The 27,370-nt window shown below is 41.6% G+C and overlaps 1 long non-coding RNA gene across 3 annotated transcripts in view; it reads left to right on the forward strand.

Moving 5' to 3' along the window:
- The window catches only part of LHFPL3, a 658,997-nt gene that overhangs the window by 579,020 nt on the left and 52,607 nt on the right, over positions 1-27,370 (forward strand). For 2 of the 3 annotated variants that reach the window (XR_003110919.3, XR_003110918.3), the window contains one exon: positions 19,710-22,024. The exons of the other annotated variant lie outside the window; for it this stretch is intronic. This is a non-coding gene — a long non-coding RNA (LHFPL tetraspan subfamily member 3). Of the gene's footprint in view, positions 1-19,709; positions 22,025-27,370 lie in introns of those variants that run through there. 3 annotated transcript variants of the gene reach the window in all.

Below are 27,370 nucleotides of genomic sequence, written 5' to 3' on the forward strand. Positions count from 1 at the left end.
CTTGTCAAATATTAATTGGCCATAGGTGTGCAGGTTTATTTCTGGACTCTGTGTTCTGTTCCATTGATCTGTATATTTGGTTTTGTGCCAATACCACACTGCTTTGTTTAGGGTAGCTTTGCAGTACTGTCTGAAGTCTGGAAGGGTTGTGCTTCCTGCTTTGTTCTTTCTCCTCAGGATTGGTTTGGCAAGTCTGGGTCTTTTATGTTTTTGTGTAAACTTTAGGATTATTTGTTCTAGTTCTATGAAAAATGTCATGGGTAGTTTGATAGGGATCACATTAAATCTGTAGATTGCTTTGGGTAGTATGGCCATTTTAACAATATTCTTCCAATAATGTTGGGTATCTTTCCATTTATTTGAATCATCTTTAGTTTCCTTTATTAATCTTAAATCTCAACCAAAGAAAATCAGGTAACCCAGTTTAAAAACTGAGCAAAGGATTTCAGAATTTCTCCAAATGATATACATAAAATATATAGATGGCCAATAAGCACATGAAAAGATACTCAGCATCTTTAGTCATTAGAGTAATATGAATCAAAACCACAGAAAGATACCATTTCCCACCCACTAGCATACCTGTGATCAAATAGAGAGATGAGTGTTAACAAAGATATAGAGAAATTGAAAAACACATACATTACTGATGGGAATGTAAAATGGTGTGGACACTAGAAACAGTTTGGAAATTCCTCAGAAAATTACACAGTTCCTATAAAACTCAGGAATTCTACTCCTAGGTATATGTACCCAAGAGAAATGAAAACCTACATCACACAATAACTTGTACAAGAATGTTTAGAGCAGCGTTACTCATAATAACCGTAAGTTAGGAACAAATACTATTCAGCTGAAGAACGAATAAGCAAAATGTGGCATATTCATACAGTGGTATACTATTTGGCAATAAAAAGGAATGGAGTACTGAATTATGCTACAACATGGATGAACCTTCAAAACATTTTGCTAAGTGAAAGAAGCCAGTCACAAAGGATAGTCGTGTGTTGCATGATTTCTTTAATAGGAAATGCCCGAAATAGGCAAATCCAGAGAGACAGAAGGTAAATAAATGAGTGTTTCCAAAGACCAGAGGGAGGGGAGAATGGAGAGGTGTGATGATTTTGTGGTGATGAAAGTATTCTACAATTAGTTAGTAGTGCTGGTTGTGCAACTCTATGAATATATCCCAAATCAATGAATTATATTCTTTAAGTGGTGTTTTATGGTATGTAAGTTATATCTTAGTAAAGCTATTACCAAGAAAATAGTTTCTCTTCCACAAGACTTCTCAGTGAGTGGTAAAATCCTCAAGAGGAGTGTATGGTTTATATTTTATTTAGGGTATCTAACTGTTCTCATTTGCCTGGGACTGAAGGCGTTCCCAAACATAACAGTCAGTGCTAAAACTAGAAAAGTCCTAGGCAATCCATGCAATATTTGGGACATACTTACAGTTAAAAAAAAAAAAAAGTTCATTGTTTATCTGAAATTTAAGCAGCCTCTATTTTTATTTGCTAAATCTGGCAACCCTAATTCTACAGGATGATCCAATTTGTCTAGATCATGTAGAAGCAGAGATCTAGGGTTAAGTTTAAATCTAAGAGACCTATAGTGTTTGAAGTTAAGGAAGAAAGCTCCCAAAGCATTTTAGAGCCTTGGCCAAAATTATTACCAAGTAGTTCTTCAGAAATCGCTTTTCACAACTTTCTGCCTCAAGTTCTCTCATTTCCAAGGTCTACTGCAAAGGGTTCTTGTCAGAGGACTCTTTAAGAATGATATTAATAAATAGTTACATGAAATAATGTGCTTCTTTAAAGTGTTTCATCTTGGATAAAGCATAAGCTAGTTCCTCCTGGCATCTGAGTACATGAAGAACTGTATTGTAAGTAAGTCTACTTTTAGCCCACTAGTGTTTTGGACGGAGAAGGCAATGGCACCCCATGCCAGTACTCTTGCCTGGAAAATCCCATGGATGGAGGAGCCTGGTAGGCTGCAGTCCATGGGGTCGCTAGGAGTCGGACACGACTGAGCGACTTCACTTTCACTTTTCACTTTCATGCATTGGAGAAGGAAATGGCAACCCACTCCAGTGCTCTTGCCTGGAGAATCCCAGGGATGAGGGAGCCTGGTGGGCTGCCGTCTATGGGGTCGCACAGAGTTGGACACGACTGAAGCGACTTAGCAGCAGCAGCAGCAGCAGCAGTGTTTTGGAAGACAGGCTGTTAAAAATAGAAGCAGGTCTAGTAGAGTAGAGAAGCAGGAGTGCTTTTCCTCATCAATTAATGAAAAGTAAGCCGGTCCTCTGAGCACAGTACTCTTGCCTGGAAAATCCCATGGACGGAGAGGAGCCTGGTAGGCTGCAGTCCATGGGGTCGCTAAGAGTTGGACACAACTGAGCGACTTCACTTTCACGTTCATGCATTGGAGAAGAAAATGGCAACCCACTCCAGTGTTCTTGCCTGGAGAATCCCAGGGACAGGGGAGCCTGGTGGGCTGCCGTCTGTGGGGTCGCACAGAGTCGGACACGACTGAAGCGACTTAGCAGCAGCAGCCGCAGCTGAACCCAAATGGTTGGAGGGAAGGTGTGTGCTGCCGTGTGATCAGGTTAAAAGGCTGTGGCTTGTAAAGCATGTCATGTGTCACTGAGGCAGAAGATGAGGGACGTAGCTCTAACACGAGTTCCCTGGAAATGCATAGATACAGGGAGTCAAGGGCTTGCATGTTTGACCAGGTAAAAGGCGCTGTATTTTAAGAATCATACTCGTGACCTTGGAAGCCAGGACTCAATTCAGTGATGGGTCTTTCCGTCACTTCTCAGCACTACAGGTTAGCGGCCACCAGGGGGCACCAAAGCAAGGCCATTCCTGAGGACGGAGTCTGACGCTCCTGAGCAGCGGGGTGATCATCACAGCCTCCCCTTTGAGATTCCGGGCCCCGTCTGTGCCTTTCGGCAAAGCGACCGGGTGGGTATGCGCATGGATTTACAGTCAGCCGGTCAAAGGTTACAGACGTGCTCTGCCGCTTAGCACCCTTGCGGCCTCTTTAATCCACAAACAAGGATTATAAAGTACCTCAGGCAGAGGCAAGAGATAAGAATTAAATGAGTCAATGTCTGGAAAGTGCTTAATACTTAATCCCGTGCTTTTTGCGTCGTAAATTCTCAGTTCCATAGTACACCCTAGAAGCCTTTGGGGGGTTCCGATGACAACAAGGTCACAGAGAAGGCATTAGCTTTCTCCATTTCCGTCCATTCTAGGATCTCTTCCCCCTTCCTGTCTCCTTCTTCAAAGATCCCGAGACCTGCTTCAAAAGTCTTCCTTCTGGCAATTTGCCAAGGACATTCTCCACAGAAATACAGTGATTCCCAAAGTTCTGTCTAATCCTCTCTACCCAGTGTTTCCCCATGTGGTTCAAAAGCCACTTGCATCAGAATCATCTGGATCCAGGAAGTGGGGATTTCTGGGGATGGAATCTAGGACTCTGCATTTTAATGAGCTTCCAAAGTCAATCTTATGCATGATAAAACTTGAGAATCTCTGCTCTATTCCTAGTGAGATTTTTTTTTTTAAACAGAAAATATAGTACACATTGATCTCAACCAGCTGTTAACTGATTATCTGATTAAAGTAATTCACACTGAACTGTGAAGAACAAATAAACTCCCCTTTCAGGAGAATTTGCATTCTGACGTTTTACAAATCTTAATGAATTCCCAATTAGTGAAACGTCTGGGATGGACGTTTAAAGTAAAATGACCTTGCCAGTGACCCATACCTCAGGGGAAGCTTTCTTCTGTCCTGGAACCCCAGGCTCACTGACTAGTGGAGTGGAGGGAAAAGAGAAGGAAGAGAAGAAGAAAGCAAAGGAGGAAGAGTGGGAGATGGAAGGTTAGGAGAGGAGTTGGGAGAGGGATGGACAGGAAGAACCACCCTCCCAAATATCCCCACCCCAACAGCCTGTGTGCTTCAAGTTCATCCAAGTGCAGAAGGTCCCAGCTGCAATCCTTTACACTCTATCCCAGAGACATCACAACTGAGGCTTCTATTTTATTTGGTACTCAGTTTATTTTTTTAATACGAAACTGCCCAGTTGCCCAGCCTAATATAAAGCTGCTACGGAGTAATAGCCCCTTGCTCTTTGTTGCTCCCAGACCACTTCTTCTCCCTCTAAAGGTGGCTATGACCCAGCCTCCAATTATTGGGTGTCCCCTCCCTTCTCTCTTAGAGCCCCTAAGTGAACTCTTCCTAGCTCATGATTTTAAATACCATCCACACAACTGGTGTTTCCTAAATATGTATCTCTAGTCCCACCCTCTCCCCTTGCTGTCCAGACCCTTGTGTCTAACTGCCTCCTCTATGCCTCCCCCTGTTGTTGTTCAGCCACTCAGTCGTGTCCGACTCTTTGGGACCCCATGGAGTGCAGCACCCCAGGCTTCCCTGTCCTTCACCAACTCCCGGAGCTTGCTCAAACTCCTGTCCATTGAGTCAATGATGCCATCCAACCATCTCAACTTCTGTCATCCCCTTTTCTTCCTGACCTCAATCTTTCCCAGCATCAGGGTCTTTTCTAATGAGTCAGCTCTCCACATCAGGTAGCCAAAGTATTGGAGCTTCAGCTTCATAATCAGTCCTTTCAATGAATATTCAGGATTGATTTCCTTTAGGATTGGTTGTTTGGATCTCTTTGCAGCCCAATGGACTCTCAAGAGTCTTCTCCAACACCATAGTTCAAAAGCATCAATTCTTTAAAATTCAGCCTTCTTTATGGTCCAACTCTCACATCCATACATGACTACTGGAAAAACCATAGCTTTGACTATATGGACCTTTATAGGCAAACTAATGTCTCTGTTTTTTAATACACTGTTTAGTTTGGTCATAGCTTTTCTTCTAAGGAGCAAACATCTTTTAATTTCATGGCTGCAATCACCATCTGTAATGATTTTGGAGCCCAAGAAAATAAAGTCTGTCACTGTTTCCATTGTTTCCCCATCTATTTGCCATGAAGTGATGGGACCAGATAACAAGATCTTAGTTTTTCAGTGTTGAGTTTTAAGCCAGCTTTTTCATTCTCCTCTTTCACCCTCATCAAGAGACTTTTTAGTTCCTCTTTGCTTTCTGCCATAAGGCTGGTGTCATCTGCATATCTGAGGTTATTGATATTTCTCCTGTGATCTTGATTCCAGCTTGTGCTTCATCCAGCCCGGCATTTCTCATGATGTACTCTGCATATAAGTTAAATAAGCATGGTGACAATATACAGCCTTGATGTACTCCTTTCCCAATTTGGAACCAGTCTGTTGTTCCATGTCTAGTTCTAACTGTTGCTTCTTGACCTGCATACAGGTTTCTCAGGAGGCAGGTACAGTGGTCTAGTATTCCCATCTCTTTAAGAATTTTCCACAGTTTGTTGTGATCTACACAGTCAAAGGCTTTAGTGTAGTCAATGAAGCAGAAGTAAATGTATTTCTGGAATTTTTCTGCCTTTTCTATGATCCAACAGATGCTGGCAATTTGATCTCTGGTTCCTTTGCCTTTTCTAAATCCAGCTTGAATATCTGGAAGTTCTCAGTTCATGTACTATCGAAGCCTAGCTTGGAGCATTTTGAGCATTACTTTGCTAGCATGTGAAATGAGTGCAATTGTATGGTAGTTTGAACATTCTTTGGCATTGCCTTTCTTTGGGATTGAAATGAAAACTGACCTTTTCCAGTCTTGTGGTCACTGCTGAGTTTTCAAAATTTGCTGGCATGTTAAGTACAGCACTTTAAGAGCATCATCTTTTAGGATCTGAAATAGCTCAACTGGAATTCCGTCACCTCCACTAACTTTGCTCATAGTGATGATTCCTAAGCCCCACTTGACTTCACATTCCAGGATGTCTGGCTCTAGGTCAGTGATCACATCATGGTTATCTGGGTTATTAAGATGTTTTTTTGTTTAGTTCTTCTGTGTATTCTTGCCACCTCTTCTTAATATCTTCTGCTTCTGTTAGGTCCATACCATTTCTGTCCTTTATTGTGGCCATCTTTGCATGAAATGTTCCCTTGGTATTGCTGATTTTCTTGAAGACATCTCTAGTCTTTCCCATTCTGTTGATTTCCTCTATTTCTTTGCACTGACCACTTAGGAAGGCTTTCTTATCTCTCCTTGCTGTTCTTTAGAACTGTGCATTCAGATGGGTATATCTTTCCTTTGCTCCTTTGCCTTTTACTTCTCTTCTTTTCTCAACAATTTGTAAGGCCTCCTCAGGCAATTATTTTGCCTTTTTGCATTTCTTTTTCTTGGGGATGGTTTTGATCACTGCCTGCTGTACAGAGATATGAACCTCCATCCATAGTTCTTCAGGCACTTGGTCTATCAAATCTAATCACTTGAATCTATTTCTCACTTCCACTGTATAATTGTAAGTGATTTGATTTAGGACATACCTGAATGGCCTAGTGGTTTTCCCTCCTTTCTACAACTTAAGTCTGAATTTGGCAATAAGGAGTTCATGATCTGAGCCACAGTCAGCTCCTGGTCTTGTTTTTGCTGACTGTGTAGAGCTTCTCCATCTTTGGCTGCAAAAAATATAATCAATCTGATTTCAGTATTGACCATCTGGTGATGTCCACATGTAGAGTCATCTCTTATGTTGTTTGATGAGAGTGTTTGCTGTGAACAGTGCATTCTCTTGGAAAAACTCTGTTAGCCTTTGCCCTGCTTCATTCCATACTCCAAGGCCAAACCTGCCTGTTACTCCAGGTATCTCTTGACTTTCTACTTTTATATTCCAGTCCCCCATGATAAGAAGAACATCTTTTTTGGTGTTAGTTCTAGAATGTCATGTAGGTCTTCAATAGAACCATTCAACTTCAGCTTCTTCAGCATTAGTGGTTGGGGCATAGACTTGGATTACTGTGATATTGAATGGTTTGCCTTGGAAATGAACAGAGATCATTCTGTCATTTTTGAGACCGCACCCAAGTCTGCATTTCGGACTCTTGTTGACTGTGAGGGCTACTCCATTTCTTTTGAGGAATTCTTGCCCATACTAGTAGATATAATGGTCATCTGAATTAAATTTGCCCGTCCTGGTCCATTTTAGTTTACAGATTCCTAAAATATCGATGTTCACTCTTGCCATCTCCTGTTTGACCACTTCCACTTTACCCTGATTCATGGACCAAACACTCCAGGTTCCTATGCAGTGTTCTTATGTGCAGCATTGGACTTTAGTTCCATCACCAGTCTTAGCCACTATTGGGCGTTGTTTTCGTTTTGGCTCAGACTTCACTCCTTCTGGAGCTATTTCTCCACTCTTCTCCAGTAGCATGTTGGGCACCTACTGACCTGGGAAGTTCATCTTTCAGTGTCGTATCTTTTTGTCTTTTCATACCATTCATGGGGTTCTCAAGGCAAGCATACTGAAGTGGTTTGCCATTCCCTTCTCCCTTCTTCATGTTTTCTCAGAACTCTCCACCATGACCTGTCTGTCTTGGGTGGCCTCCACCTAGATGTCTTATAATTGGCTCAAACTTTAACACATACAAAACTAAATTTCTGATTTTCCTCAAATAATGTTTCTCCCACAGTGTTCCCCTGTTCCAGGAAATAGCATATCATTTACCCAAATGGGTTGGATCAGAACCTTCATCATCCATTAGTCAGTCTCCTCCTCTCCCCCAACACACACTTCATGCAGCCTATCACCAAGTCTGCCTTAAGAGTGCATCTGAAATCTGCCTATCACCACCTCCACCTCTACCAGCCTGGTCCAAGCCAGCACTTCTGCTCACCCAGGCTACTTCATTGTTTCCTAACTGCCCTTCCTGCTTCCACTCTTACCCTTACAGTCTAGCTGCTACAAATAGCCATAGTTGAATTTTTTATAACATAGTTCTCATTACCTCCCTACCCTCCGATGACTTCCCTATCACAAGATTTGCCCCATCCATGTGGTTGACCCGTCTCCTGTCCCCAGATACCCTGGCTCCCCTGCTGTTCCTCCTGCCTTTGCTTTGCTGATGGCTCCACCCAGAAGGTGGAGACCTCACCTATCTTGTCCCCTCACTTCATGCAGAGAGGCCCTCCCTGATCACCTACTTCCAAATAGCAACTCTTTTCTTACTCTGATTTCTTTTTCTTCCTAGCACCTAAAATGATCTGATATATTACAGTGTATGTTTGTTTGTTTATTGTCTACCACATTCAAGGGCAAGGTCTGTGAGAGCTAGGACTTGTTCTCTTCTGTCCACCACTGTGTCCCCGGTGCCTACAACTGTGCCTGATGCATTGTATATGCTCAATTTAGTAGCTGTTGAGTGATTGATGTACAACTAAGCAAAAGTAGAAATATAAGTAAAGATGGCTACGAATAAGTGGTTTTAAGGTTATATCAAAGGTCTTATTTATTAGGAGAGTTGGAGAAAGATTGAAGTAACTGGTTCCTCTCTTTTTCCCTCCCTTGTGTTACTTTATGGTGGCTACTTGGATATGGCATGCTCCTGTTTCATTCTGTTTTAGTAAATGGTCATTTCTGGAGTTCTGTACCTCCTTTCTGCACACACAGAAAATCTCTTCTTTATTCCACAATTCTAAGCACTCAAAAATTGTGTATTCACAGTTACCAAGTCACAAACTCAGCTTTTACCCACTTACTGTCCATAAAACAGATCTACTAAGATTAGGCAATAGGAAGCTTTTCTATTGCAAAATTGTATTAATGGAATTCTCCCAGGGGCTAAGCTGTTCCCTCTCTGAAAGTTAAGCACATTCTAGAAATCACATTAAAACTCTTGCAGGCCTCCCTGGGTCTCAGGGGTTAAGAGAAGGGAAGCAAGATGAAGCTTCACAAAAGAGCTTACTAATCTTAACATATAACCTTTGATGGATAATTTGTTTTTTGCCTGTCTTCCTATGCCTTAAAGAAACCCTTAGCATTTTCTCTTTTCATGCCCAAGCTTGTTTTGCTGGCAGCCATTACCCATAAACTTCCCCACAAAGATAGGTATCTACTTCCACTAGGGGCATATCAGCATCAGCTCCACAGAGCAGAGCAAAAAGGCCAAACTGAATCTTTTGTAGGAAACAGCTGGAGTGAAGGGGAGATGACTTTCTAATGTGGAGACACAGTTACAGAGACTCGTGGATATAGTGCGGGAAGGAGAGAATGAGATGAGTGGAGAAGGTGGCATAGACATACATACGCTATCATGTGTAAAACAGATAGCTGGTGAGAAGTCGCTGTATAACGCAGGGAGCCCAGCCAGGTGCTCTGTGATGATCCAAAGGACTAGGATGGATGGAGAGTAGGCAGGCTCAAGAGAGAGGTGATATATGTATAATTATGGCTGATTTGCATTGTCGTACTGCAGAGACCATCACAACATTGTAAAGCAACTTTCCTCCAATTAAAAAAATAAATTAAAAAAAATTACAGTCTCAGTTCAGATTCTCCCGTAGGCAGTCCCTGAAACCAGGAATCAAGTGTAAATAGTCTGTTGGGGAAGTGATCCCAGAAAACACTGGTGGGACATGAGAAGGGAAGACATGAAAGGGAGGGCAGCCACAAGTCACTTCTTGGGTAATTGGAGCTCAGTCCCATGCGAGAAGCCAGAGAGACCATGGACAAGGGAGGTGGTATGTATACCTCAGTTTCCATCAGTCATCGACTGAGGACTGCTGGGAAGAGGAGACTTAATTCCCTGGCGGTTCTCGTCTGCCCTGTGCATAAGCAGAGAGGGTTCTTATGTCCAGAGAAAGTCCTCAGGCAGAGAGATGCTGGGGCAGGCAGAGGGACACTGGCCAGTGGACAGTGAAATGGCAACACCCAAGGGTAAAAGACGGAGAGTCCACACCCTCTACTGCGAATACTGACTTTTACAGGAAAATATTTCCTAAAAAATGGATGTTCTCCCATGAACTCATCTTGTGTATAAACTAAGCGGAATGGGACAACTGTGGAAAGTTTTCATAGAACTGAAACCTTGGAGCTATGCTTAGAAGCAGGTGATTGTGGTTCTCATTGAGTGGACTGGGGCATTCTGGGTTGGGGCTGGATTTTCCTAGTGACAACTCTCAACAGCGTGAGAGTCCAAACAAGTTACAAAGAAAAGCAGATCTAATGTGCCTGACCAGGGAAAGTGGCCCTGCCTTTCATTCTGGAAGCTGCTAGCACCTCCTCTGGGGTTGGCTGCCACTTTACAGAGTCACTCTGACCCCTCTTTCCAAGACCAAGAACCTCAGATACAGGTACACATACACACGAGCTCACTTGGGAAATCATGACAGTAGAGACACAGCACTAATGTGTGTGTCTGTTTCGTATTCAGACATTTTTTTAAGCTACCTCACCCCTTCAACATAAGCGACCTGGCGACATTTGCTGAGTTCCTCCTATCGGCCACAGTTGTCCATTCGGTCTTCAGCACCTTATAAGCATCCTCTCTATCAGTCATCAGGACAGCCTTGGGAAGGGGTTCCTCCCATCTTTCAAATGAAACTCAGAGATATTAAAGAACTTCTAGAGGGTTCCCCACCCAGGTGAGATTAGTATTCAGAGCCAGAGAAAACATATTTAACCAGACAGCTATATGCCTTCAAGAAAATCAGGAAACTTATATCTCAAGGTAGCACTTGGAAAAGAGAACACCAGTGAGGCAGAGGGAAAGTGCACCCAGGGCAAGACAGACGTGGACAGAAGCAAGGAAGGAGGAAACGACACGTTATTCTTGGTCATCTTTCCTGAGCGGGAAGGAGAAGCAGCGTAGAGGAAGATGTGGGAGGCTGAATATTCACTGTCACAGGCAGAAATGAATATTTATCTTGAGGAGCGCACACATATTTGGGTCCCATGATTTGCAGTTTCGTGTATGGTAATACTCAATTTGTTTTTGTTTTTATTAATATTTTAAAAGATTGTCATGACCACAGAGTGAATTGTTAGTTATGAGCTAGTTCATGAAAGGGAAAAGCAAAACAGTTATGAACAAATTTGTAATTTCTATGTACAGAAGCATATGTATGTGCTTCTATGCAAGTCACTAAAGTGGAAGTAAATGACTTCTATGGAAGTCAGCAAAGCAGGGATGGCATAGTAAGGTTGACACCCTGTGAGTTCTTATGGAATGCACTAAGAATGAGGGTGCTACACACTCTGCCCCCCGACAGCGTGTCTTTTGAACTTATTATTAAAAGCCTTCAACCTGTGTAAAGTATGGAATGGCTTCTTGTTAAAACTGGACAGTGAATTTTGTTAGGATTAACAAGTAAGCACCCTCATTCTATTCTCAGTGTGCCTGTGGAAGCCTTTCAAGGAATTGTACCTGTTGCTTTTAATAGATTCTATAGTAGTTCTCTTTTTTGAATTTATTGATTTTAATTGGAGGATAATTACTTTACAATATTGTAGTGGGTTTTGCCATACATTGACATGAATCAGCCATGGGTGTACATGTGTCCCCCATCCTGACCCTCCCACCCACCTCCCTCCCCATCCCATCCCTCAGGGTCATCCCAGTGCACCAGCCCTGAGCACCCTGTCTCATGCATCGAAACTGGACTGAAGATCTATTTAATATATGGTAATATACATGTTTCAATGCTATTCCCTCAAATCATCACACCCTTACCTTCTCCCACAGAGTCCAAAAGTCTGTTCTTTATATCTGTGTCTCTTTTGCTGTCTCACATATAGGGTCATCGTTACCTTCTTTCTAAATTCTGTATATATGCGTTAGTATACTGTATTGGTGTTTTTCTTTCTGACTTACTTCATTCTATATAATAGGCTCCAGTTTCATTCACCTCATTAAAATTGATTCAAACGCATTCTTTTTAATAGGTGAGTAACATTCCATTGTGTACATGTACCACAGCTTTCTTATCCATTCATCTGCTGATGGACATCTAGGTTGCTTCCATGTCCTGGCTATTGTAAACAGTGCTGCAATGAACATTGGAGTACACGTGTCTCTTTCAATTCTGGTTTCCTCGGTGTGTATGCCCAGCAGTGGGGTTGCTGGATCATATGGCAGTTCTATTTCCAGTTTTTTAAATAAACGACCCAATCAAAAAATGGGACAAAGAACTAAACAGACATTTCTCCAAAGAAGACATACAGGTGGCTAACAAACACATGAAAAGATGCTCAACATCACTCATTATCAGAGAAATGCAAATCAAAACCACAATGAGGTACCATCTCATGCCAGTCAGAATGGCTGCAATCCAAAAGTCTATAAGCAATAAATGCTGGAGAGGGTGTGAAGAAAAGGGAACCCTCTTACACTGTTGGTGGGAATGCAAACTAGTACAGCCACTATAGAGAACAGATTCTATAGTATTTCTTAATAGAGACAAGGGGAGAAAGGAAAGAGATGTTGTTGAGTTAACAATAGAAATTCCTGCTCATGAATTATTTACTTTCTAGAAAAGGTCATGTGGGATAGTGTTGTGCCTGATGTCAGTGGTGAATTGTCCATTGAACACAAGAATAGTGCAGTCACCAGGACCTTATCCTTAGGCCATTTTCTGCCCCTTCTCAGCAAAGAAGATCTACATGAGTAGCCAGAAGAACTATCCTCTGCAATTATCCTCTAACTCTCCTGTGTTCAAATCAGTATGTCAGATGGAAATGAAATTAGAAAGAGACAGAAAGAAAAAGAGCAAGAAAGGCAGAGAATATAAAGGCTAAAAAGTAGGAGAAGGGAAGAAAGGATGAGAGAAAATGAACTGGGCCTGCCTCAGAAATTTTGCATTTCCTAGATACCTCTGTAGGTATGTATTTTTTTTTAATTATTGTTACAACCAAGAGAGAAAATCTCTGTCTGTAGGCTCAGGATGGGAGAACCCCTTTCCCTAACCTTGGCTTCCTCTGCCCAGCTCTTTAATGGAAGTAGAAGGAATAGAAAGCCCCCCAGAGTCTTCATTGAAGTTTCAGGTCACTGAGTGCCTCCACCGGTCTCCTAAGCTTTGGTTTGCTGGGTTTTTCATAGATTTCTGTGACTGGTTGGTTTCATCCATTCACTCAAAAAATCAATTTTTGAACACTTATTGTAAACCAAGCACCTCACTGAGCTGAGAGTATAAAGATGAGTAGGACACAGTCTCTCCTCAGGGAGCTCAGTCCAGGGCCTTGCTTCCAGGAGTGTGGGACCAGTGGCGGCAGCAGCAACAGCATCACCTGGGAGATAGTTAAACATGCAAATTTCCAGGCTTCATCCCAGACCAGCTTGATCAAAATCTGCATATTTAGCAAGATACCTGGGCAATTCTTAAGCATATTGAAGTTTTAAAAGCACTGACCTAATGGATTTTTGGCAGGGGAGACGGAGAGACTCTTTGGTTTCTTAATTCTTCCATTTATTCTGCTAGTATTTACTGATCACCTGTCATCAGGCTCGGGGCTGGGAGCTGGTGGTACATGGGTAAGCAAGACAAAGGAGATGCTGATGGCCTAGAGCTCACATTCTCATGGGGGAAAAAAGCAGGGGAATAAAACCAAAATGCATGAGCTAGTTACAGATCATGAGCAGTGCTATGAAGCAAATAAACGGAAATGTGATGGTAAGAAACCAAACCGAACTATGACGGGTAACGGGGGTGGATGTCTTCATGAGAAAGTTATTTCTATTTTGTATTTTGCTTTCTGTTCTAAAAATGTAATCATAATCACTGGTCCTATGTGAAGAGAGTCAAAGACTATAATACTATCGACTGTAATCCTTCTTTTCTCCTCCATGCCCATCCCTCTGCCTCTGGCCCTGGTACTGAAACTCTAGATGCCACCAAGCAGGTACAGTCACAGCCAAGCCCATCAAAAAGTCCAGGCTATGAGCAACTAAACATTTGCACATGAGCTGGATGATAAAGCCAGAAGCACTGGTATTACCTTTCTGGTTGTGGTAAAAAGGCATTAGAGAATCTAGAAGGACTTGGTAACTGGGGCATAGCTTCCTATCTTATTGTTCTCTTGCATCACTGCAGTCAGGGGCCAGAGAGTATGCTGGTGGGGATTGATGAATGGGAGGGTGGCCTGCAAGTCAAGATGAGCAATGGACATATACATGCAACCTCAACAACTTCAGACCTTCTCATCACCTACAGTGTTAGTGCTAATCAGCTGCAACCAAAATCAGTGTTAGACCTTAATTCAGCACTGAAGTATATTTTGACCATGCACTTATTTTCAGCACAAATCCAAACCCACTACAGTTAGACCCCTTGAGGGACAAACCAGTGATTGCCCAAAGAAAGGATACAGGTAAACCAGTAATCAGAGGATGGGGTTTCGGGTACTGCTCCTCTAGAAATTGTGTCATGAAGGAATATTTAATTCAGCAGATCTAAACAACAGTCAGAGAAACGCCATCTGCCCACTATTGCAGTTATCTGTTGCTGCATGAGGAACTATCCCAAATTTTTGTGGCTTAAAACTTTGTCAAAATTTTGTTGAAAAACCTCATACCCATTAGGATGGCTCCTAACAACCAGTTTTATTATTTCTCACAATTGTGTGGATCAGGAAATTGGGAAGGGTTTAACTGAGCAGTTCTTCTGCTCCATGTAACATCAACTAGGGTCACTTTGGGGATCAGTGGTATAGAAGGTCCAAGAAGGCTCACTCACAGGTAGGCCCCTTGCAGGGATGGCTGGAGAGGTGGGCTCAGCTGGACCACTCTCCCTCTCTGTGTGCTGCCAGGACCTCTTCATGTGGTCACTCCAGCAGAGAGATTGGAAACTGCCAGTGCTCTAAAGGTTCTCAACATCACTAATGATCATAAAAATGCAAATCAAAGCTACAGTTATCACCTTACACCCTCAGGGTGGCTACTCTCAAAACAGAAATTTTAAAATGTCAGACAGATATGAAGAAATTAGATCTTTGCGCACTGTGGGTGGGATTATAAAACAGTGCAACAGAAAATAGTATGAAAAAAAAAAAAACTAAAAAAGAGAATAGTATGGAAGTTCCTCAAAAAGCTAAAAATAGAGCTACCGTACGATCCACAGTCCCATTTCTGGGTGTGTATCCAGGAGCATTGAAATCAGGGTCCTGATGAGGTGTCTTCATACCCATGTCATAGCAGCACTGTGCACAATGCACAAAAGGTGGAAGCAACCCAAATGCCCATCAGCAGATGAATGGACAAGCAGAAAGTGGCACATACACACAGTGGAATACCATTCCACCCTAGAAAATAGGGAAATCCTGTCACATGCTACAGCATAGATGAACCTGGAGGACATAATGCTAAGTGAAATGTACCAGTTGCAAAAAGACAAATACTGTATAATTCCCCCTACAGGAGCTATCTAAAGACATCAAATTCATAGAAAGGGAAAACAGAATGGCGATTATTGAGGGATGGGGGTATGTTACTGAAGGAGAGGGCATTTGTGTAATGGGTATAGAATTTCAGGCTTGCATTATGGAAAGTCCTGGAGATCTGTTTCACAACAATGTGAATTTACTGAACACTACTGAACTACACACTTCACAATGACTGAGACGGCAGATTGTATCCTCTGTGTGTGTGGATGGGGAACACATGTATACCTGTGGCGGATTCATTTCAATATTTGGCAAAACCAATACAATATTGTAAAGTTTAAAAATAAAATTTAAAAAAATAAAATAAAGGAAAAAAAAGAAAACCACTGATATTCTTAAAGCCCGGATTAAAGGGGAGGGGAACATAAATCCACCTCTCAGTGGGAGGAAATGCAGAGAATCTGCAGCCAGCTCTCCCCCTGCCATCCCTACTGTGGGGCAGATCCTATAGAGCTCCTGAGGGCCTAGAAGGTGAGGTGTTATTTCCAGGGGGCCATATTCAACCTCCGGAAGATGAAGGGTGTCAGAAAGCGTTGTTAGAGATGGGCACAGATTGAAACAACAGAGTGGGAGAAACTGACAAAGCCTGTAGGGCCAATGAGGAAAAAACAGCCTGGAATCCCACCCTTACTCATTTTCACAACAAAGATGTAGCGTGCCATTCTGCTAAAAGCCTGAGCGGCCCCACCAAGCATTTTTCTCGCTCAGCGCCTGCCCCTCAGCTGTCCTGACAGTGGGAGCTCCAAGCCCTTATGGAATAGGTCAGATGGGAACAGTCTGCAGAAGCAGGTCACAGGAGACCTTTCAGAGCTGGCAAACACATAGAAAATCCAGCGATACCACAGCATTTAGATAGTGTGGACAACGTGGCCATTATAAATGCTGCTCTCATGAGCAGTGATTCAAATGACAGCTTCAAAAAGGGTTTGCAAAGAGCCCTTTGGAAATGGAACATGGGTGCCTCAGAGCCCATGACATGTTACAAGGACAAACCCAACTGAACAAAGATCCACAGCACTGAATGACTTATTTATTCAGTCCTGCTCTGTACAAACCTAGAAGAAGATGACAGCTTTTAAATTGACTCCCCTGAGCTATGCAGCATCCATGGTGCGTGGGAAACGTTAGCAAGAATTTTGAAAAAAGCAGAAAGTTTTATAAAGCAAAGGTCACAGTGTAACCACGCTTATGCTGCCACCAAATTCTGCAGACAGTCCTGGTGTCTCAGAATCACTAGGAGTGATAGCAACATCTGGAGGGGAAAACCCTGCTCTTTACCCTCTTAACCTGCCGGCTTCACACATCTGTTTGAAGGGCTAGCCCCTCCAAGCCTTCAGGTGGAAAATTCTTTGTGCAGGTCATTTAGGTAATCATGGCAGCATCCTCACTGGACCGCTTCTGCAGAGTGTTGTCCTGGCATCGTGTGGGGAGTGTTGGTGTTCTGATCACCCCTGGAACACAAGTGCTGGTTCTTTCAGCCCAGCACATGCTGCAGAATTCTTGCATGCCCCGGGGTTCCTGTTGCATAGTGGAGTCAGTCTTTCTAGGAAGAAAGAATACACAGTGCGAGCCATGAATGAGTAACCCCAGCCCAGCCAGCTTCCCCTAGGGATCTGGTGACAGTGCAGCCGGCCCTCACAGCAGGACTGAGACTAGGGTGAGGCCAATGAGGAGCCTGGTGCGCAAAATTTAAGGAGGCCTTTGTCCTGTGTTTACCCAGCCCTGAGAGTGAGCACCTCCTTGAATCTCGTATGCAAAGAAACCCACTGGCCTCCTTTGTCCAGGCCTGGCTCAGAGGCCTCACTCTCTCTTTTCCCATTTATTCCTCAGCTCCCTGCCCAAGGTTAGCACTGGGGGTGGGGAGTGTAGCCCCATTGCCGACAGTGGTCAACAAAGAAGAGAGCTTTAAGAAGGAAGAGCTGAGAAATTGATGGTGAGATTGCAGTGAGGGATCCAATGAGGCATTTGGCTACACAGTGGCTACCTGTGACCCAAGACCAGAGCAGATCCAGGAAGGGTTGGTGATGGAAGACTTGTCCTGGTCTGCCCCTCAGCCATGGGCCAAGATGGTGGGGTGTAAATAGGAAACCCTGGGAGACTGGCCACAGACGTTCCCTTTGTACAAGAAGGCTCAGGATCTTCACAGGGAGATGCTTTGCCTATAGAAAGTTCCTTTCTCCCCAGGCTTGGATGTCAGCGCTCTAGGGGCTGATCTGAAGCCCTTCCTCCACTGTCTGCTCTCTTCCCAGCCCAATGTGATGCTATAAGGCCAAACCAGGCAGCTTAGCACTGGGGAGAGAGAAAGTGGGAGTCTTGGGCTCTGTGTGCGTGTGTGCTAAGTCACTTCAGTCATGTCCGACTCTCTGTGACCCTAGGGACCATAGCCCTACGGGCTCCTCTGTCCATGGGAATCTCTAGGCAAGAATACGGAAGTGGGTTGCCATGCCCTCTTCCAGGGGATCTTCCCAAGCTAGGGATCGAACTCACATCTCATGTCTCCTGCACTGGCAGGCGGGTTCTTTACCACTAGTGCTACCTGGAAACAAATGGTTCAACCAAAGCAGACTTTTCTATCATTAAATCAGGGGAATATTCATTTGTGAACCGCAATACAATGGGGACTCCCTCTTGGCTCCCTTATCCCCTGCATCACATGCGTACAGCCCTGAGAAGTGCACTTCCGCACACAGGGTCACCATTTCATCACCATTTCCCTATTCTCCTTCCCACATTTGCAAGCCCACCCACTCCTCCCCTTCTCCCTCCCCAGGTAGCACCTTTCGCAAATCTTGCTGGAAAACCCAGACATTCAGTTTTGTGGATTTTAAATAGAAAATGATGCAGAATGAGAGAATTATGAGCTGGAGCAGTGGAATCATGGACCCACAAGCCCAACTTTGGATTCCATTGAGCCAGAGCACCTCCATGACACTGCAGCAGAGACCAGTCAAGTTCAGAAGTGCCTGTAGCACTATGTCAGATCCTTGGATTGCTGGCTTACGTTGCTTATCTGAAGAAAGCATTCCCTTCCAGAGGGCCTCTGCCAGCATGATTCAAGCTAAGAGAATCATTACAGACTAATCATCATTATGGCATGATCACATTTCAATTATCCCCTGTGTAGTCTGGGTACATTAAAACAACTTCTCTGACTGAGAGAAGTTCGTTAAAAATCATAATGTGCGTTAAGATTTTTTAAAGCCTGTTGGAAGCCAACAAGGGGATAAATTCTAAAAACGACAGAATCTTTCAGGGATTTCTCTTGCACTTATGCAGAAAGCATAATCTTATCTTAAAATGTGGGATGAGGACTATAACTGAATAATGGGCCAATTGTTTTATTATAATTTGTGTTTCTAAGTGCTCTGTGATTCAAAACCCAACAGATTGTTTTCTGTCAGCCCCAATCTGAGCTTCTAGGTGCATTGGCCCATCTTCACAATGTATAAGGTACCCCTTACTCCTGGTTAGCAGTGCCAAAATCTATGAAAATTAGCCAGAGGATGGAGTAGATCACACCATCTGTGGTCTCTGTCAATACAGACACAGTCCCTAATATGTTGCAGAAAAGGAAAACCAGCCTTCTCCTGAGCATTTGTCCTAAAGAAAAGAATTTAAAAGAACAAGTCAAGTTTCATATGCAAAAATATTCATTTTCGACAGTAACAAAAGAAACAGAAACGTACCTACGTGTCTGACAGTGGTGAAATCATTGAGAGTGAAATATCGAGCGTGGCCTGGAGAGGAATGAGAATAGAATGTAATTATAATGCAGTCATGAGAAACTGATGCTGATGATGCAGAGAGTGGAAATATAGTAAATTGTTTTTAATATTGTGTTGAAAATGTCATCTACACTGTGATTCCAACTATATCAAATAAGTGCACACCTTAGCTAAGGAATAGAAAGAGACATGGGACGAAAACAGCTGGTGTCTCAAAGTGGTTGGATTGTGGATGATTCATGTCTATAGTCATTCCTTTTGAAACTGTTATAATGTTCATTCAATAATAAATAAAACTTGGAAGGAAAAGGAAAACATTCAAGTGAGGCATTTTCTGTGCCAGGCAGAAAAATCAGTGATGCAGGGGATCATTTTGCGTTCTTCCTTGCTCCTTCAAAGCAGCCTGTAATCTTCACCCACATGTAGGGAATATGCATGCCTGAATTATCAGGGGACCCCCCTCACCAGGAAGGCTGTGCTGTTTGTTTAATGGACCAGAAACCTCACTCCTTCCAGTCTTGTTTGATAACAAATCTAAGGTACATTTGTTGGTATGGTTTTTCCTTGACAAATATGCACTAAAGTCTTGAGGACAGAAAATGATGCATTTGTTCTTTCTCTCTTTTCTCTTTCTCTTACCCATCCCCCCACCCCCCTCTGCAGTTCTGCTAAGCCAATATTCTCTAGAATGAGCACAAAACAAATCAAATAACAGCTAAATTAATCGAATAACAGCTTTTGTACATCAGCATCGAGAAGGAAGACGCTTGGGAGAGATCAGAGTACCGAGATGGATACCGGCGAGAATGAAGCATCCAGCTGTCAAAGCACCTACTAACCCTAGATCGGCAGAGATGGGAGTGATTTTCCTGAAAGGAGATATGATCACGGAGTAAACACCAGCTCACTGGAAACTATCATTGAATAAGAGCAAATGACATTCATGAGAAATCACATTCAGGAAATATTTTAAGGAAGAGAAAAATAAATGTGCTAGAATTAACATGTAAAATATATATGTACTGAGGTTTGTAAACTGTCCTTTTTTAATCAAACAGAAAACAAAAAGCTTTAATCTTTCAACATTATTTTAAAAAAGGCAGTGCATCCTAAATTATTCCTATCTCAATAGCCAAGAGGCTGATCAACCATCAGTTATTGAGGAAGCGTCTTAGAAAATGCCTCTGAATATTTTCATAGGAGCCATGACTTTTGGTTCCCATCTCTGCCGTTCATTTATGTCACTGTGTAATTAGTTACAACCACTCAGTTAAGAGATGTTAGCATTTCAAACTTTTTACTGAGTCTTCGTTCAGTTTAATCTGTCTGTACCAGTTATTACTGAGAAAGTGTTTCTGACATATGCTATCACTCCATCAAGCTGTATATTACAGGAAGTACATCTTTACATCACAGGTTCCTGAGCAACATAGACTTCCCTATCTTTCAGGAAACAACATCAAGAAACTCTGAAAAATATAGAAAGCTCATTTTCACCTTGAATGCTCACATGTAATATATAGGCTGCTATCAAATAAACACTTTTTCTAATTGCCCCTAGTAATATGTATAAGAATTTAATATACTTTACAAATAAACATCTAAAATATCTTCTTTTTCTATTTCTTTGTCATATCATCAGAAATCCATATCCTTTCTTTCCCTTACTTTCCCTTACTAACACCATTCCATTAAACCTATTTCTAAATGATAGTAAGTGGCACTAACAAAATAAATAATAATTTAATAGCCTTAGAACTAAATGAACATATACTTAATACAGGTCAAAGAAACTTGGTAGGAATAAGTTGCCTTTTTGTTTACTAATTTTAGTTTCAAGAACACTCTGTTTGTTGATTGTTTGTTTTTAGCTGATTGGCATTTAGAAGTAGTGACAAATGATCAGTTGTCTTCAACAATCTTTTGCTCCCAGGCATCCCCCACCATCACCCTCATCACATATCCTGCAATATGCAGCAACAGAAAAATATTTAGTATTGAAGTAGCCAATTGCTTGAGAATGACACAAGCTAAAATGTACGTGCAGGAATCATCAGTATAAGCCGAACCATATTCTATACCTGAGCAGAAAACATGAACATGTAGAATGCCTTCATTTTTTAACTCAAAATTAAGATCCGTTTAGTATATATTATTGGAACAATGGAGAGTAATACAAGAAGAATCAACCAAGACACAAATCATGGTTGATTTCTCTTATCCTGTCTCACACTCTAGTTTTGTCAATGTCTCTGGTATTAGCATCTTTTCACCCCAGATGAGTTTTATGTTTCAAATGGCTAAAAAGTATATTACAGATACAGTCAAATAAGTGACACGCAATTCACAAAGATATGGATTTTCTAAAGAACCACATTAGGGGAGTACTTATTATCTCTAAAGTATTAGCTGTTCTGGGAGTTATTTGTTGCTTTAAATATTAGCTCTCCCTCTGCATTCAAAACACCCTACTTACTAAATTTAATTACACACAACTTTTCAAGAATTCATCTTTTAGTTAAGGGGAGGTACCGCTCTACTTTACCTATAATAAAAATAGAAGGTATTGGCTTTCTTTAATCCGTGTAAATTGTAGATTCCACTGGGAGTCCTGCAACACTAATAGTGGTGTTTATGAAAATGAAAAAGTGCTTCCTATCCACATGCAAGTGTTTTTAAGAGGTTGTTTTCCTTCTAAAAAACCTAAGTGTAATTTAGCATACCATAGTGCTCTGAAGATGGGTCATTGATGTGTACCATTTGTACATAGGTAAAACACATGTAAATCACTAGATGTTAATGAAGAGGTATGTTTTTATCTTTTTTAAAAAAAAGTGACTCCCTTTCTCATTCTGTTCTGTTGTATTGCGTCCAAAAGTTGTGTGTAATTTTTTAAGGTCCAGGAAATGTAAAGAAATTTGTTGGAATATCTGAATTTCTGTAAAAAATAAAAATAAGATTTTGTTATTTAAAAGGTGGTTTGGTGTTGTGGCGTGCATTCATTGTATTCAGCGTCTGTCTTTGTTCAGTGATCCAGCGGCAGGTGATGATTTGACTGAAATAACCATCTTTGAAAAATCTCCGTGCTGTCAGATTCCATAATATTTGCCAAGAGCAGACATGTGTTGGATGTGCAGGACCCTCATCATGTGAAAGGCACAGTTAATAACCTCCAAAGCCTCTTCTCACCACGTAGAGACACACTGCAAGCTAAACCTTCATAGACTCAGTGGAATGAAATTGAGAAGTGAATAGCCAGACTGTTAAGTAAAACCTGGCCTGAAATATTCTGAAATACCCAATTAGTTGCTCCACCTTGGCTCTTGCATATTAAAACAGCCACCTGTTCCCTAGACATGAGCAGCAGTTTTGCAGTAGTTCATATTGAGTATGTGTTGTCTGGGTAGGTCCTAATGCCAGATCCTTCGTTTACTGCATAACTCTAAACAACTCCTCACCTATTAAATGAACACAAATAATAAAGCCAGTGGTGTTGTGAGGCTATAAATTAAGGTATAGTGCCATGCTGGTGCTTGACTAGTAGGCAATATACTCTATGAATTTAATTCCTTCCCCCTACTATTTGCAAGACATTGAAGAAGAAAAGAAACATAAACATGAGCTCTGCTCTCAAAATGTTGAAGATAAAGTAACTATGAGTAGGGATTTAAAACTCAAATACCTACTAGAGCCAGGGAGATAAGTAAGTTACAGAGCAAAGCAAGCTGGGCTGCCAAAATAATAGGAAGTAGTGGACACAGTGGAGCACTGGAAAGCCTAGGTCGTGTCTACAGAGCTGATGTTGCCAGTACTCGGCTCTAGTCATTCACCAAACATGCACTGAGTCCTTACTGTGTGTCTGGAATTATTCTAAATCCAGGGAAAGATAGTAGTGAGCCAGAAACATAAGATCCCTGCTCTTATGGGTCTCATGTTCTGGTAGGAAAACAGATAATAAATAGGGAAATGTCTGCTAATAATAATAACAGATGCTCTAGTTGTTGTTGTTCACTTGCTAAGTTGTGTCCGATTCTTTGTGTCCCACGGACTGCAGCACACCAGGCTCATCTGTCCTTCACTATCTCCCAAAATTCACTCAGATTCATGTCCATTGATTGATGATGCTGTCTAACCATCTCATCCTCTGCCGCCCCCCTCTTTTGTCTTCAATTTCTCATAGCATCAGTGATTCGGTTCTTCCCATCATGTGGCCAAAGTATTGGAGCTTCAGCTTCAACATCAGTCCTTCCAATGAATATTCAGGATTGATTTCTAATAGGATTGACTGGTTTGATCTTCTTGCTGTCCAAGGGACTCTCAAGAGTCTTCTCCAGCACTATAATTCAAAAGCATCAATTCTTTGACATTCAGCCTTCTTTATGGTCCAACTCTCATATCCATACTTGACTACTGGAAAAATTATACCTTTGACTATACAGACCTTTGTCAGCAAGGTGATGTCTCTGCTTTTTAATATACTGTCCAGGTTTGTCATAGCTTTCCTTCAAAGGAGCAAGCATCTTTTTTTTTTTAGTAGTAGTTTTTTTTTATTATTATTATTATTATTTTTTACTTTACAATATTGTATTGGTTTTGCCATACATCAACATGCATCAGCCAAGCATCTTTTAATTTCATAGCTTTGGTCACCATATGCAGTGATTTTGGAGGCCAAGAAAATAAAATCTGTCACTGCTTCCACTTTTTCCTCTTCTGTTTGCCATGAAGTAATGGGATCAGATGCCATGATCTTCGTTTTTTGAATGTTGAGTTTTAAGCTAACTTTTTCACTCTCCTCTTTCACCCTCATCAAGAAGCTCTTTAGTTCCTCTTCACTTTCTGCCATTGGAGTGGTATCATCTACATATCTGAGGTTGTTGATATATAAATATCAAGTTGGCAATCTTGATTCCAGCTTGTGATTCATCCAGGCTGGCATTTCACATGTACTCTGCATACAAGTTAAATAAGCAGGATGACAATATACAGCCTTGTCATACTTGTTTCCCAATTTTGAACCGGTTTGTTGTTCCATGTCCAGTTCTAACTGTGCATACAGGTTTCTCAGGAGACACGTAAGGTGGTCTGATATTCCCATCTCTTTTAAGAATTTTCCCGTTTGTTCTGATCCACACAGTCAAAGGCTTTAGTGTAGTCAATAAAGCAGAAGTTTTTCTGGAATGCCCTTGCTTTCTCCATGATGCAACAAATGTTGGCAATTTGATCTTTCATTCCTCTGCCTTTTTTAAACCCAGGCAGTACATTTGGAAGTTCTCAGTTCATGTACTGTTGAAGCCTAGCTTGAAGGATTTTGAGCATAACCTTACTAGCATGTGAAATGACCACAGTTGTATGGTAGTATGAACATTCTTTGGCATTGCCTTTCTTTGGGATTGGAATGAAAAGTGACCTTTTCCAGTCCTGTGGCCACTGCTGAGCTTTCCAAATTTGTTGGCATATTGAGTACAGCACTTTCAGAGCATCATCTTTTAGGATTTTAAATAGCTCAGCTAGAATTCCATCATTTCTATTAGCTTTGTTCGTAGTAATGCTTCTCAAGGCTTACCTTGACTTCACAGCTCAAGATGTTTGGCTCTAGATTAGTAACCACACCATCATGGTTATCTGGGTCATTAAGATTTTTTTTGTATAATTCTGTGTATTCTCGTCACCTCTTCTTAATACCTTCTGCTTCTGTTAGGTCCTTACCATTTCTGTTCTTTATCATGCCAATCCTTGCATGAAATGTTCCCTTGATCTCTCCAATTTTCTTGAAGAGATCTCTACTCCTTCCCATTCTGTTGTTTTCCTCTATTTCTTTGCATTGTTCATTTAAGAAGGCTTTCTTTTTTTTTTTTTTTATGCCTCCTTACTATTCTCTGGAACTCTGCATTCAGTTGGGCATCTTTTGCTTTCACCCTTGCCTTTCACTTTGCTTCTTTCCTCAACTATTTGTAAAGCCTCCTCAGATAACCATTTTTCCTTCTTGAATTTTTTTTTCCCTTTGGAATGGTTTTGGTCACTGCCTTATATACAATGTTATGAACCTCTGTCCATAGTTCTTCATGCACTCTATCTACCAGATCTAATCCCTTGAATCTATTCATCACCTCCACTGTATAACCATAAGGAATTTGATTTAGGTCATATGTGAATGGCCTCGTGGTTTTTCATGCTTTCTTGAGTTTAAGCCTGAATTTTGCAATAAGGAGCTGATGATCTGAGCCACAGTCAGCTCCAGGTTTGTTTTTGCTGACTGTATAGAACTTCTCCATCTTTGGCTGCAAAGAACATAATCAATTTGATTTTGGTATTGACCATCTGGTGATGTCCATGTGTAGAGTCATAGTCATCTCTCGTGTCGTTGGAAAGGGTGTCTGCTATGACTGGCATGTTCTCTTGACAAAACTCTGTTAGCCTTTGCCCTGCATCATTTTGTACTCCAAGGCCAAACTTGCCTGTTATTCCAGATATCTCATGACTTCCTACATTTGCATTCCAATACCCTATGATGAAAAGGTCATCTTATTTTGGTGTTACTTCTAGAAGATGTTGTAGGTCTTCACAGAACTGGTCAACTGCTGCTTCAGCATCAGTGGTTGGGGCATAGACTTGGATTACTCTGATGCTGAATGATTTGCCTTGGAAACAAACCGAGATCATTCTGTCATTTTTGAGATTGCAGCCAAGTACTGCATTTCAGACTCTCTTGTTAACCATGAAGTCTACTCCATTTCTTCTAAGGGATTCTTGCCTACAGTAGCAGATATAATGGTCATCTGTATTACATTTGCCCATTCCTGTCCATTTTAGTCCATTGATTCCTAAGATAGTGATATTCACTCTTGCCATCTCCTGCTTGACCACATCCAATTTACCTCGATTCATGGACCTAACATTCCAGGTTCCTATGCAGTATTGTTCTTTACAGCATAGGACTTTACTTTCCACAACTGAGCATCATTTCTGCCTTGGCCCAACTGCTTCATTCTTTCTGGAACTATTAGTAATTGCCCTCTTCTCTTCTCCAGTAGCGTATTGAACATGTTTCAATATGGGGGCTCATTTTCTATTGTCATATCTTTTTGCCTTTTCATACTGTTCATGGGGTTCTTGAGGCAAGAACACTGGAGTGGATTGCCATTCCCTTCTCCAGTGGAACATGTATTGTCAGAACTCTTCACTATGACCTGTCTGTCTTGAGTGGCCCTGCATGGCATGGATCATAGCTTCATTGAGTTATACAAGTCCCTTCACCATGACAAGGCTGTGATTGGTGAAGGGGAGGCTTTCTAGAGAGAATTATAACAAGGTGATGTGATGCAGAAATAGGGAAGTGAATCAAAGAAGTCTACTATGAAAAGGTGGCATTTAAGGTGAGACCTGAATGGCAGGAAGAGCCAGCCATGTGAAGAAAGAGGGAAGGATATGCCACACAGGGGGGAGCCTCTAGTGTAACGGCTCTAAGGCAGGAATAAGATCACTGCAGGTGAGGAGCAGCAGGCGGCAGGGAGGGGATAGGAGCTTCAGAAACCAGCTTCTGGCTTGGTAGGCCAGAATGGTTGGTACATTTTTTAAGTGTTAGAGAAAGCCATTTGAGGGTCTTAATAGGGGAGAGGTGGAAACTATTTTATATTTTTAAAAGATTATTCTTTGCTTGTGCTCCTAGCAGGTGTCAGCTGGATACTCTAAAAGGCCTTCCTTACACAATACTACCAGATCTTTGATATTATAATGACCTTATTTTTTTAATTTAATATTGGAACATAGTTGATTTACAATGTTGTGTCCGTTTCAGGTGTACAGCAAAGTGATTTAGTTATACATATTCCTATATCTATTATTTTTCAGATGCTTTTCCCATTAAGGTTATTACAGAGTACTGAGTATAGTTCCCTGTGCTATACACGAGGTCCTTGTTGATTATCTACTTTATATATAGTGGTATCTACATATTAATCCCCATCTCCCAATTTATCTCTTCCCTGGCCACTTGGTAACCATAAGTTTGTTTGCTATATCTGTGATTCAATTTCTGTTTTGTAAATTGGTTTCTTATTCCCAGTTGTTAGATTCTGCATATAAACAGTATCATATATTTGTCTTTGTCTGAAGTGAAGTGTTTTACTTCACTCAGTATGACAATCTCTAAGTCCATCCATGTCACTGCATGTGGCATTATTTCATTATTTCTTATGGCTGAGTAATTTTCCATTGTGTTTGTGTGCCACATCTCCTTTATCTGTTCCTCTCGATGGACATTTAGGTTGCTTCCATGTCCTGGGTATTGTAAATAGTGCTTCAGTGAACACTGGGGTGCAGTA

The sequence above is a fragment of the Bubalus bubalis genome, chromosome 8 (assembly GCF_019923935.1).
Source record: "Bubalus bubalis isolate 160015118507 breed Murrah chromosome 8, NDDB_SH_1, whole genome shotgun sequence".
NCBI lineage: Eukaryota > Metazoa > Chordata > Mammalia > Artiodactyla > Bovidae > Bubalus > Bubalus bubalis.